Source organism: Acomys russatus, chromosome 24 (assembly GCF_903995435.1).
Source record: "Acomys russatus chromosome 24, mAcoRus1.1, whole genome shotgun sequence".
Lineage (NCBI taxonomy): Eukaryota > Metazoa > Chordata > Mammalia > Rodentia > Muridae > Acomys > Acomys russatus.
In genome coordinates, this window is record NC_067160.1 from 36,025,555 (window position 1) to 36,039,575 (window position 14,021).

Below are 14,021 nucleotides of genomic sequence, written 5' to 3' on the forward strand. Positions count from 1 at the left end.
ATGGTCATAACCCTCATTACATGTGCTGTGACATTTCTTAGTGATGAAATTTTGTAGATGTATATATTAAAAGTCAAATAACATGTATATAATCAATATATAAAGCAGAAAAAAACCCCAAGAATCATTTATACAGTGATAAAAATCAGAAAAAATATGTCAATATAGTAAGATAGTGTTCATTGATAAGAAAGGAAATAAATTTATTGTAAGTACCTCAATTATTAATACAAGAGATTCCACACTTAATCAGAGCAATCTATTACAAATAAAACATTGTTGTTTAGTTTTACCTCAGAATAATATAATAAAACAACTTATTTATGATCTTAAAGTTTATTAAATGCTTAAAATCTGTTGCATTCTGCAGAATAAATAAGAAAAATGAATGAAGTGGCCAGATATAAACATGAGGTACATGGATATGTAACCACTCCCACTCTTGACAGCCAGGATAAGATGCCATGGACAGGTGTTGTTAGATATTATCATTATGCAAGGAAAACCAGAGATTTGGATCTTAACAAAATATTTCCTAACTTTAGAAAATTACAGGAGGAAAGCAAATATGCTGTTATGGTTCTATAAGATTTATATTTACATTAAGGACAATATTTCAAACATTTCAATACAATTTTCTCGTTGTTGTGCAGCATTTTACTTTGAGATTCATCTTGGAGAGAAACTCCTTATGACTCGGAATGTTTAAAGAGAGGCTCATTAAGACCCACAAGTAAAACATTCAAAAGCTTCAGGAAATCTATTACCCAGACACTGAATGTGTATACCATGCCCACTTCCCCCAAATGTATATAAGCAGCAAAACTGATGAGAGACATGGCTGGACAAGCTAACTATCTTGAAAATGGCTCAGATCAACTAAGCTGCCCAGAAAATCCATTTCCAACCTGCTGAGCTGACCATAAGTTATACAGAACACGTCAAATTTCCAGCGTTTCAGATCTCCCACCCATGCTGGGATGGGCTTCTGTTGAGACAGCTGACTCTGAGCCAGCCATGTTCCTATAAGTAACCTCTCACCCTCACCTCAGTAACACTACTAAAATGTCCTGCCTCACTAAGTTGGGCTTTGCTAGTATCTGTCTGTTTTCCATCACTGGTTTCCTATATGTGAAGAGTAGATGTCTGTTCATATTTTCCAGCAACAGCGTCACACAACATTGTGTCAGTGCTCGCTACCATTTTTTCTTTTCAGTAACGTTACAAATGACGATAGAGAAGTGTGAGATCGTTTTTACCAGCTTTGCTTTCCAAACGGTTTGACATTACATACAAAATAGAATGGAAACAAGATGCTACATGTGTAACAGAATCATGGACATTTAATAAGGAACAGTTGCCACTCTTACAGTTTACAGCTGTGAAAGAGCCTGCACTGTGCTTCTTTCAGTTACCCCCCAGCTATCCAGGATGATGGAGTGCCAGGAACTATTATTTCCACTGGCTACAGAAGCAGCTGGCAAAAGTAGCTGCTTTAAAATGTGATCAAGTCTGAAGTCTCTGTTTAGTATTAATTCTTCTTTTAAGCCTCAGATCTTAGGCGGAAGCAACTTTAATCAAGGAAGGACTAGACAGCTGCTGCAGCCCTAGCCCACAGCTTATTGTGTCTGTAGTGGGTATATTAACAAAATACACAGCAACCTGATGATAATGAATTTTATCTCTTACCAAGACTATGAGGTGTAAGTCATTCATTTTATTATGAGTTCTGTGTGAATATACAACCTTTAGAGACAACAACTAACCAATTTATAAAAGTCTAAAATGCATTTAATATTTTAGATCCTGATTATGGTGATAGTTATACAAGGCTATTAAAGTACTAAAATTTATAGAATTATCAAAAATGAAGAAAAAGTCATAACAAATAATTAAACAAAAAAGCCTAAATATGAAGGCACATACTTAAAATCCTAGTATTTTGCAGAAAGTAGCAGGAGGATTTGGAATTTGAGTCCAGTATTATTTATATACTGATGCATTATCTTAAACTAATCAATAATAAACAAGTAAGGAAAAATGAAGAATAAAAAAATAAATGAACCTCTCAAGTGTGGGGTCATTGTATAGTTATTCATAGCCCATACATGGATGGCAGCGGGAATAACTTTCATCTATCATGTTACATAACTTCATAATCACTCATTTGGGATAAGGAATAGCTTATAGTTTTACCAACAATACACCAAGGCTCCCGGAGAGTGAAGGTGACATGTCCAAAGCTGGGTGCCAAGAATTAAGAGCAAGTCCAGGTCTGTCTGCAGCTCTTCTGAAATTCCCACTGTCATTCTGAGGTGATCCAATAATGAATATCTTGCTAAAATGCCTTTATTCTTTGAATCAGAAATGTACCTTTGGTAACAGACAAAACAACATGCAGGTGACTCACTGCACGAGTGTGTTTATCACCCACAGGATGAAAACACTGCGTATGTCCATCTGTGAGGGACTGGGTCCCTCGCCTTCAGCATATGCTTCGAATAGAGTATAATGTAGTTCTTCAAAGGAATGAAGTCGATCAATGTGCTAATAATAAAGCAACAGTAGAAAATAAAACGCCCAAACCGAAATAAAGAGTAAAAATAAAAGAAAGCAAAGGACTTAATAATTGACATAGTGTGTTACATCTTATCTGTGTAAGAATGAAGGAAAAGACATTGAATGTACAGTTATGCCTTGTAAAATAAACAGACACCAAATAAACACAAAGAATCCAGAAAGGGCAGCGAGCAGAAGAGGGATGGTGAAGCTGGGGTGGACAGGGGTAGGGTTTCAATACATACCAGTCTATGCTGTTTAGATTTCTGAGCTGTATATGAAAAAGGTAAGAAGACAACTAAAGAACAGGGCTGTAATGTAAAGATTAGGACTCTGTGTTTACATGTTGTGCTTTCACTTGCTCCCTGGTAGCAGCGATTTTAATTTAATCTTTGTACTGCTCTAGCATGAACAAAGCCATGTTCCGTCAGACAAGTTTCTGCTACACGAGTATGAAGAAATAAGAGAAATGCTGTGCTGGGGCCTTGGGTGGATACAGTGTGTGTGTGCGTGTGCGTGTGTGTGTGTGTGTGTGTGTGTGTGTGTGTGTGTGTGCGTGTGTGTGCGCGTGTGTGTGCGTGTGTGTGTGCGTGTGTGTGTGTGTGCTAGAACAGAGAAAAGAAATTGGTGGGAGAGGGGCATCTCTGGGATAAGAGAGGCTCCTAGAAGTCTATGGGGGTGATCCTAGCTGAGCCTCATAGCAGCAGGAGATATGTAGCCTGAAGTCATCATCTCCTGCAGCCAGATGGAACTTCTAGTAGAGGGAGGAGGGCACCTACCCACCCATAAAATCTTTGTCCCGTAATTCTTTTCATCTACAACAAGTGTAGGGATAAAGATAGGGCAGAGATTCAGGAAATGGCAAACCAATGACTGGCCCAGGGGAGAGCCAACCCCTGATGCTATTGATGATACTCTGCTATGACTGCAGATAGGAGCCTAGCATAACTGTCTTTTGAGAGGCTTCATTTAGTAGTGGATGGAAACAGATGCAGAAACCCACAGCCAAACAACAGGCTGAGCTCTGGGAGCCTTGTGGAAGAGTGGAGGAAGGATAGAGGGAGCAAGAGGGGTCAAAGACACCACAGGAAGACCTACAGAATAAACTAACCTGGGTCCATGGGGGATCACAGAGACTGAAGCAGCAACCAAAGAATACGCATGAGCTGGATCTAAACCCCTACACATATGTAGCAGATATGCAGCCTGCCCATCAATTGGGTTCTCTAACAATGGAAGCAGGGGCTGTCTCAGACTCTGCTGCCTGTCTCTGGACCCCTTTCCCCTAGCTGGGCTGCCTTATCAGGCCTCCTTGGGAGAAGACGTGCTTAGTCCTACTACGACTTGATGTGGCAGGGTGAGTCGGTAACCATGGGGGTGTGGGCTCCCCTTTTTGAGAAGGGGAGGTGGGGAGTGGAAGGAGAAGACTTTGAGGGTGGGACTGGGAGTAGAGGAGAGAGGGGGATGTGATCAGGCTGTAAAGGGATTATATGAATAAATTAATGAAGAAAACAATCAAAATAGCAGGTAAGGATAGTTTAGTTCTTAGAGGTATACATCTCAGAGTACTAAAGGTATGTGACAATTTTATACGAAAAAGAAGGAAATGCCTGTGCAACTTAATTCTGAGCTGAAATTAGGTCTCTTACATATTTGTTTCAAATTGTTAAGAACTAAATATTAGATGATGTGTCTGAAAAAGCAAATGATATCTGGGTCTCGGAAGTTGAGCTGTCAAATGGAAGAACCAGATAATGTACTTCCTCTGCATTGCCATCACATAAAACCATTGTTTTTAATGCGTTCACTGAAGCTAGTTTCTTATTTCCAAACACACAGGGTCAAGTGGGGATCCAATAGAATTTCTGGGCTCTGGCTTACCAGTTTATCTTATCAGCTCTATGAAGCCACCTTATGTAACGAAGACAAGCAATCTAAGCTTACATCTACAGTGAGTCACAGCTGATCTGTCCTCACACCGTATTTCATTTATTGTTTACAAGTTCTCCAGTTATGTGGGTACCATCATCTCCCTTTGACAAATAAAATAAACCAAAGTTCAGACACTGATGAGTGGATAAGATCCTATAGGCCATCATGACAGAAGCCAAATTGGAACACAGATGTTCCAGCCCTAGATCTAAATGATTTTCTACTATGGCACAGTTTAGTGGATATAAATCTACATCTGGCTAAGAAGAGATAGCTACAGAGCACTGCATCTGGTAAGGGAGGTAACGTCTCTAGGTGTGTTTGCATGCACATAAGTACACGTCTGTGAAGCCCAAAGCCAACCATTGGTGCCATTTCTGAAAGCTATACTTGGTTTTGGATACAGGTTTCCAGCTGGGAACTGGGATTTGGCAATTAGGCTACTCTGGATGGCCAAAGAGCTCTAGGGATTAAACTCTCTGTCTCCTCAGAACTGAGGTTATGAGCCTGCCTGCCAAGTTCATGTGACTGCTAGACAGCAACCTCAGGCACCTTATGTAATCTGAGTTAAATCCCAGTCTCAATTGTGGCTAAGTCTTTTTCATTCTTGGAAAATTTCACACACGTGTACATATGTGTATGAAATCATGTCTACCATTCATTATCTTTGTCCAGGTCACCTCCCAAGATTTTCCAATATGTCTCCCTCCCAACTTCATGTTCTTTTTATAAACAACAACAACAACAATAAAAACAAACATCAACAAAAATAACCCACTTAGTCCATATGCACATAGGCAATGGGTCATCCATTAGGGAATGGGCCCTGTACCCAGAGGGGAGTGATTTATCTCCACTTAGTAGCCAACAGTTCCAGAGCAGGGGTGGGATTCAGGAGCCAGTCAAGGGCAGGGGTTAAGTATTAAAAGTCAGTTTAAAAGAAAGTGAATGTTCAGTAGTCAAAAATTACCTTTGAAGATATTTTATATAACAAATAAAATATGGAACATAATAGATCTATACACAGTTAACAACCTCAATAATATTTCATTTCAAAGTATAAATTACTTTGCCACTTATACTAGGGTATATATCTTTTTTTAGGGTATATATCTTAAATATACTTATATGCTTCATGTATTTCATGAAAGAGTGACTATAGGTGAAAGCATACACAGACACATACATATACATACAAACACACATATATACAACCTCAATGTCTAAAAGAGTTCACTATGAGCTACAATATATGCTAGTGCTGTATACATTAATACATTAGACCTTTAAAAATTTCCATGAGGTTGATATATTTTTTCTAAAAACAAATGAGTAAACAAAGACTTTTAAAAGTTGAGTCTTACAGGAAAATAGTATTAGTGCCATAAGATTTTAAATCTATTCAACTTGAGTTTACAACTCAGGTCCCAGAGTATGAATTGGTATGCATATTTGTATTGCAAGCTATTATACCTGACCATTATATAAGGCAGCAGACTGACGTGTATATATGCCATATACGACAGGTTTGACATCCTAATGTGGAAACTATATAGAGTGCACTTCTGGTTCAATGATCCTGGAAGTACACATTTAGATAATTCTCTGATACAGAAACTTAGCAATCATGGATGAAGTATCAATTACAAAACATTATAAAAATTACAAGATACAGCTACTTAAGCATGGAAACCTCTCACTACAATGCGATTATTGGGGAGCCTGAAACAGGATAACTATGAGTTTGGTGAGTTCTAAGGCTAGCCTATACCCATTAAAGCTGTTTAAAACAAAGCCGCACTAAAAATAGAAACTGCCACGTCACAGATCATAAATAGTAAGAGTGGGCCAGTCTTATAGAGCATGAAATTGCATGAGATGTGAGTTCCCAAACTGTGAAATAGACTGAGAAAGAATGTTTCAGAATTAATTAACCCTTAGATAAAATGCCTAGGACCTAAAATCCCAGCCAATCAATCCACCGACTCAGTGACATGGAAACAGATATAAACATACAACAAACCGTAACTGAATGGCTGAAGCATCCAAGGAAAACTAAAGCTTAGAAAGTAAAAAGACACAACAAAAGAAGTGTCTGTAGACTTAGAAAGCGGACACATACATTAACATAAGGTGGAGATGCACATATAACAAAACAGAAAGTATCCGGTTTTTGTTTGGGTTTGGTTTTGGTTTTTAGAGACAGGGTTTTTCTGTGTAGTCCTGGCTGTCCTGGAATTCACTCTGTAGAACAGGCTGGCCTCACACTCAGAGATTTGCTTGCCTCTACCTCCGGAGTGTTAGGATTAAAGGTGTGTGTGCCACCACCTCCCAGCTCAGAAAGGATCTTAAAATAAGAGCCTAGATCCATAGAAAAAGGGAAGAAATAGCACCTATATAAAATAACAAGAAATTTTATAAGCCAATAAAAAGAGAAGCATAGTCATATAGAAAATCACACCAAAATTATTAGAAGTAAACATTCACCAAATAAAAAGGAAAACCTAAGTGGAAAATGCAAATTGTACACTGGATATGGAAGAAGACACCATTAGTAAACTGGAAAACAGGACTAAAGAATTCATTGAGACGAGAAGAAAACATTGAAGCCACGGTGGCTGGACGGCTTAATATATCACATCAAATTTCAAAAACGACATAGAAGTTGTCCTTTCTTAGCAATGTTTGAGCAGATAAGACCTGAGGTATTTCCACAGGTAAAGACCATGGACGTATTTTAGACTGAAAGCTCCATTAACAAAGCCAGAAAAAGATAAGTAATTTATATCCCAAGCCACCTCAACTGACACAATGGCCAAAATAAGTCTCTTCCTACATGTAATTTGTTCTATATGTACAAAACTCAGATAATATATATAAAAAAATCACATCTGAATTCAGAGCAAGTGTTAGACGGGGGAAAAGTGGCCCTTATAACATAGGTATGTCAATATTTTGAAATATAATCTTAATATTCTGAACAGCATATGGACAAAATGAAAAAGATTCAAATTACTAATATAGGATATTTGTATTCAGACACAGACACATGGGCACACAGACACATTTGCATTCATACACACACACACACACACACACACACACACACACACACACACACACACACACACACAGACATGCATCCACACAAAATTGAAATAGAAATAGTTCAAGTTTCTAAGAAAACAGAATTCAAGAAGAATACTGATGAGCTTTTCTAACAGGAAGTAACATACAGTTTCATGTACCAAAACTATAAGGAATTCTTTCAAGCACACAGACATGGACCATTATAAAAACAGATCACACTTTCATACATGTAAAAGAATCTGAGTCAGAAAACCAGACTCTGATAATAATGAGCTAGTGATTTATACAATATTATGACTGGATTTGAAATGTTAAATGACAGAAGAAACATCTAAGTATAATTGTATTTACATGACAGCATGGAAAGGCAATACTACAGGTTGTCAGACTGCAAGACTGGGAAGGCAGACTGACTATAAAGTAACGTGAAAGAAATTATTTGTGACTGAGAAAAGTTCCAGTTCATGAGTATGATAGAGATTAAATGTGTTCACAAGTTGGACTCGGATTTATATATTAGGAAGGTAAAATCTTTTTACTTCCTATCAATTATGTCTTAATTAACTTGTTTAAAAATTCAATAAATAAGCCAGGTGTGGTGGTGCACACCTTTAACCCCAGCACTCGGGAGGCAGAGGAAGGCGGATCCCTGTGAGGGCAGCCTGGTCTACAAAGTGAGTCCAGGACAGCCAGGATAACATAGAGAGACCCTGTCTCGAAAAACGAAACCAAACCAAACCAACCAACCAAAACAAAATTCAATAAATTATAAGTTAAATAAAAAACCTGTGCTCTACCACAAATGAATTTATCTAATCAGTGAAAGACAAAGAGAGAAAATATACAAGAGGAGAATGGTGAACATAAAACCAACGACCATTTTTCAGTAAGACTGACAAAGAAAGAGTAGGCACAAACAACGGTAGGAATGAAAAGGGGAAAATTAGTAAGAGCATATATATAGTATTAAATAGGTTAAGACACAGTTTTCAAAACATATTTACATTTACACACACAGAGGCAAATAGAAATCCACTAACACAGGATATTTGCGTTCACACCCCCCCACAAACACAGATACACAAACACACATACACAAACTCACATACACACAGAGGCATGAGTATGTGTGCCCCTCATCAAAACCAGAAAGTATAGTAAAAATTCTTAAGAAAACAGATTTCAACAAGAACATTGATAAGCTTTCAAACAAGTTGATGTAAATCCCTGTATCAAAATATCTGCATATATACACATATGAACATATATAGCTTTATGTATATATATATGTAAGTATATTTATGTTTTTCATTTTTTAACAAAGGATCTCACTCTATATCCCCATCTGGCCTGCTGTTCTCTATGTAGACCAGGTTGGCCTAGAGTTCAGTGATTCACCTGTCTCTGTCTAGCAAGTGCTGTAACTAAACACATGTGTCACCATGCTCAGTCTTATATTTAATGTTTGTGCTCAGACTCTCTTTGGTAAAACTCAAGTAAAAGGACACTTTGTGTAATACTTCATGGTACCACATAATCAAGGTCAGAATTTAATGATCTGTATTTGTCCTAAACTTTTACCAGAAATGCTCTCATGAGTTTCCAGATCTTTAAACACTTAGCTCTTATGGTTTCTAGTAATTGCTCCTCAGTTGTTTTACCTATATGATTATCGTTCACTGAACCAGACCATACACACTGTATCCTCTGCAATGCAATCCTATGTAGGTACTACGTCTGATAACTGAGTAACTCTCTAAGTTAAGGTTAAAGGAACACATGACTGTCCTCTCAAGCTACAGTTTCCAAAGTACTGTAATTGGGTGTGTTAAACCTATAGAAAACAATTTTCCTCCATTCTGTATTTAAAATTTCAATAGTTTAATCTTTAATAGAAATTATGAAATCCTGATACTGGGTATACGTATAGATGTTCTTTAAGGATGAGAAAGAACAAGTCTAAAAAAAAAATTTAGCTATCAAATATCTAAAAAGAGGATCATTCTGAAGATCCATTCCAAAACTTCTCCATGAAGTGGATTTATGTCAAGGAAAAGAAAGTCAACTATAAAAGTTCTGCATAATAACTAAAAACTACATATAATTCTTTGGTTAAGTTAAAGAAAAATATGCTATAAAAGATGCTATTCAAATAATTATAAAAACAACACTATATAGTAATATCATTTAAAAGTATTTTATCAACCTTTGCTTTCTTACATGGGTTAGCTGTTGTAAAAGATGTTAAAGAGTATTTCTGGTGGCTTATCTTGGTTGTCAACCTGACACACCTGAAAAGAGCAACTATCAGCTGAGGAACTGCCTGCATTATAATGGCCTGTGGATGTGTCTGGGGGGCATTGTCTGGATTGCTAACTGACAGAGAAGGACCCAGCCCATTGTTGTCATGCCACTCCTGGGCAGGTGGGCCTGTGCTGTAAAAGTGTGATAGCTGAATGTGAGCTCAGGGGGGCAACCCATGGTCCTGCCTCTGCTCACACTTGATGCCCTGTGCCAATGTCCCTCAATGATGGACTGTTGGAAATAAATCCTTTCCGTCCTTTTGGCTTTGGTCAGTAGTTTATCACAACAAAAGCAAACTAATGCAATATTCTTAGGGGACATGTATTGAGGCATTTAGGAAAAAGTTAATAATCTCTAAAGTTTACTCACGAGACTGTTAGACAAATAGTGGTAAATGATGCATATATAAGAAATTAACCATCACAGCAATGCTAACTGTTAAACATAGGATGAAGGATAAGTGATATTAGTTATAGTACTCTTAGGAACTTTTCATAGCTTTTATATTTTCAAAATAAAGATTAAAAAAGTAAAAATAAAGAAAAGAATGTCTAAGAAACATTTTAAACTAATACATACTTTTAAGGAAATTATTAAACTCTGAAGATATGGGAAATATAAAACCAGAAAATACTGTTTTTTATTGAAAAGTGTGTTTAATGAATTTGGAATAATAAAACTGCTTTAACTAATAAGTAGATGACATCTGAAGAAGGTTTTAAGAAATTCTGTTAGATTAGCAGACCCTGACTGACACAGATTACTCTAGGTCTCACGCATCACTTAGAAGCCTGAGAAGGAATTCTGCCATCAGACTGCCACAATCACTTCAGGCAATTCCTTCAGAACTCCCTTTATGGAAACAGTCATTGGTGCTATTTCTATGGAGAATCTTGACTAAAACAGAAGACACAGATCCAGAAGGTCCAGGAAATAAGAACTTGAGTATGTATGAAGACATTGAAAGAAAACTGAAGGAATAATACCAGGGATTATTCTGAAAGGAAGGAAGGAAGGAAAAAATTTTAGAACAGAAAAGCTTACTCGAATGCAGAAAGAAAGCAACATATATGTAGCAATTACAGAGTGTATACCACAAATCAAAAGATTTGAGAGAAGTATAAAGAAAACATTGCAGGTGCCTCAGCAGAAAAATCATTGCATAATGGCTACAGAAAATGAAGTCGGTATTAGAATTGCCTTATAGAACCAAAGGACACAAGGGTTACAGAACATGCTCATTTTTAAAGGGAAAAACTTCTATGCAAGAATTTTAGACCTATTCTAGTTTAAGCTTTTATGTAAAATTTCTTAGATTTACTTCATTTTATATGTTTGAGGGCTTTGTCTGCCTGTGTGTATGTATGCTGCAAGCATACCGCATGCCTGTGGAAGTCAGAAGTAGATGTGGGATCCTCTAGAATTGGAGGTATATATAGATGGTTGTGAACCACCATGTGGTTGCTGGAAACTGAACTTGGGTCCTATGCAGGAGCAACAGGTAGGTACTCATTTTTTTATTTAATTTTATTTAAATTTTTTATTTTTAAGGTATTCACTTTACATCCTGATTGTAGCCCCCTCCCTTGTCTCTTCCCCACCCCATATCCCCTCCCCCCTCTCCAAATCCTCAGAAATAGGGAGCCCTCCTCTCCTATCATCTGACCCCAGTCTATCAAGTCTCATCTGGACAGACTACATCTGAGCAGGGGGGTCTAAGTTCTTACTATGCATGGTTGGTTATATCAGTCTCTCCATCTTCCATCCTCCGCCCCCCTCCCCACCTCCCTGCCCAGATTTGTTGGTTCCATTGGTCTCCTTGTGGAGCTCCTGACCCCTCCAGGTCCTTCTATCCCCCAAATCTTCCATAAGACTCCCTATGATCTACCCCAATGTTTGGCTGGTAGTTTCAGCATCTGCTTGGATCCCCTGCTGAGTGGAGTCTTTCAGAGGACCTCTATGGTAGGCTCCTGTCCTGTTCCTTCTCTTCAATGGCTTTTGGTGTCTATTCTATTTGCCCTTTGGAATGAGAATGAAGCATCCTCCCTAGGCTCTTCCTTGTTATTTAATTACTTTAGGTCTGTGTATTGTAGTGTGGTAACAGGTACTCTTACTGGCTGAGACTTTTCTGTTTTGCCTAAATTAACATGGTATTAAGGCAAATACATGTAATAAAACCACTGATAACAGTCAAGCTTATTTCAACAAAAAATGATGGTGAACAAGGTATAAGGTAGAAATTAGCAAAATACCTGTATATATACAAAATTATTATAAAATTTTATTAATGAACATGATGTCCTAGCAGGATAAAAATATGATATGAAACTTTCAGATGAGAATTCAGAAAAAAAAAGTCAATAGAAACCTGATTGGCATAATAAAATGTAGGTACAGAAAAGGATACTTGAGTACTGCTATGAAAATAGACTTTAAAAAAAAGTATCCTAATTTATATATATTTGTTTATTTATTAATTAATTTATTCACTACATCCTGGGTATAGCCCCCTCCTTCCTCTCCTCCCAACTGCACCCTTCATCTCCCACCCTTCTTTCCATATTCCTTTAAAAACGGGAGGCCTCTACCCACACACTCAGTTCATCAAGTTGAACAGCAATGAGTTTTTCTTCTTCCTCTGTGACCTGGCAAGGTAGTCCCATCAGGGAGAAGCAGACAAATAGTCCCTAGTGGACACACATCAAGCCTGAGCTGCCCATTGGCTACATATGCAGTGGACCAAGGTCCAATCCACACATGGTCGTTGGTTGGTGCTTCAGTCTCAGCAACCCCCTCTGGGCCCTGGTTTGTTGGCTCTGTTGGCCTTCTTATGGAGTTCTTGTCACTTCTAGGTCCTTCTATCCTTCTCTCCACCTTTCCACTAGACTCCTTATGCCTCATCCAATGTTTGGCTGTGAGTTGCAGCATCTGTTTTGAACCACTGCAGGGTGGAGCCTCTCAGAGGACAACTCTGCTACGCTCCTGTCTGCAAGCATAGCAAAGTATTGTTAATAGTGTCAGGGGTTGCTTCTATTCCATGGGGTGGGTCTTGGGATGGGCCAGGCATTGCTTGGACAGTCCCTCAATCTCTGCTTGATCTGTTCTATCTTTATCCCTGCATGTCTTGTGGGCAAGGGTGAGTTTTGGATAAAAGATTGTTGTGGGTGGGTTGGTGTTCTTGTCTTTTCACTAGGTCTTGTCTAGTTAGAGGGTGTCCTCTTCAGTTTCCATGGCCCCTGAACTACACCACTCCTGGGTGTACACTGAAATGCTCCACCATACAACAAGGAGACTTGCTTGACTATGTTCTCAGCAGCTTTATTTGTAATAGCCAGAATCTGGAAACAACCTAGATGTCCCGCAACTGAAGAATGGATAAAGAAACTGTGGTACATTTACACAATGGAATACATCTCAGCCATTAAAAACAAGGACATCATGAAATTTGCAGGCAAACGGGTAGAACTAGAAAAGATCATCCTGAATGAGGTAACCCAGAACCAGAAAAACATACATGGTATGTACTCACTCATAAATGGATTTTAGCCATTTAGTATAAGATAAACATACTACAATGCACAGGCCCAAAAAAGATAAGTAACAAGGAGGACCCAAGGACGCATGCTTAAATCTCACTCAGAATGGGAAAGAGAAAAAACAGATATATGCCTGAAGAGAGGGAACAAGGTAGGAGAGGGAGTGAAAAGAGAAGGGTGGAGATCAGACATGGGGAGAGAAAAGGCGGGAGGACAAAAGGCTTACAGAGGAAAGAACAGTGCTGGGGAATCTATGTGACAAGCTGGAGGCCTGAGTTGGAACAGGCCTCTGGGAGGATATGGGGGAACTATAGCTGAGACTCCTAGTAGCAGGGGCTATGAAGTGGACTTTAGGTGTCATTACAACCAAAAAATAAGTACGCAGCAGGGTGCTGTATATGCTAATTCACTTCATTTAGTCACATCATAATGTATATACACTTTCAAACATTATACATGATGAATATATGTTATTTTGTTTGGCAATTTCCACAATAAAGGAAAGAACAGCAGCATCAATAATATACTTGTGAAATAAAAGCAAAATGTATTATACTCACAAAGTGAATTAGCTTCCTCAAAAACTGAAGTTCTATAAGG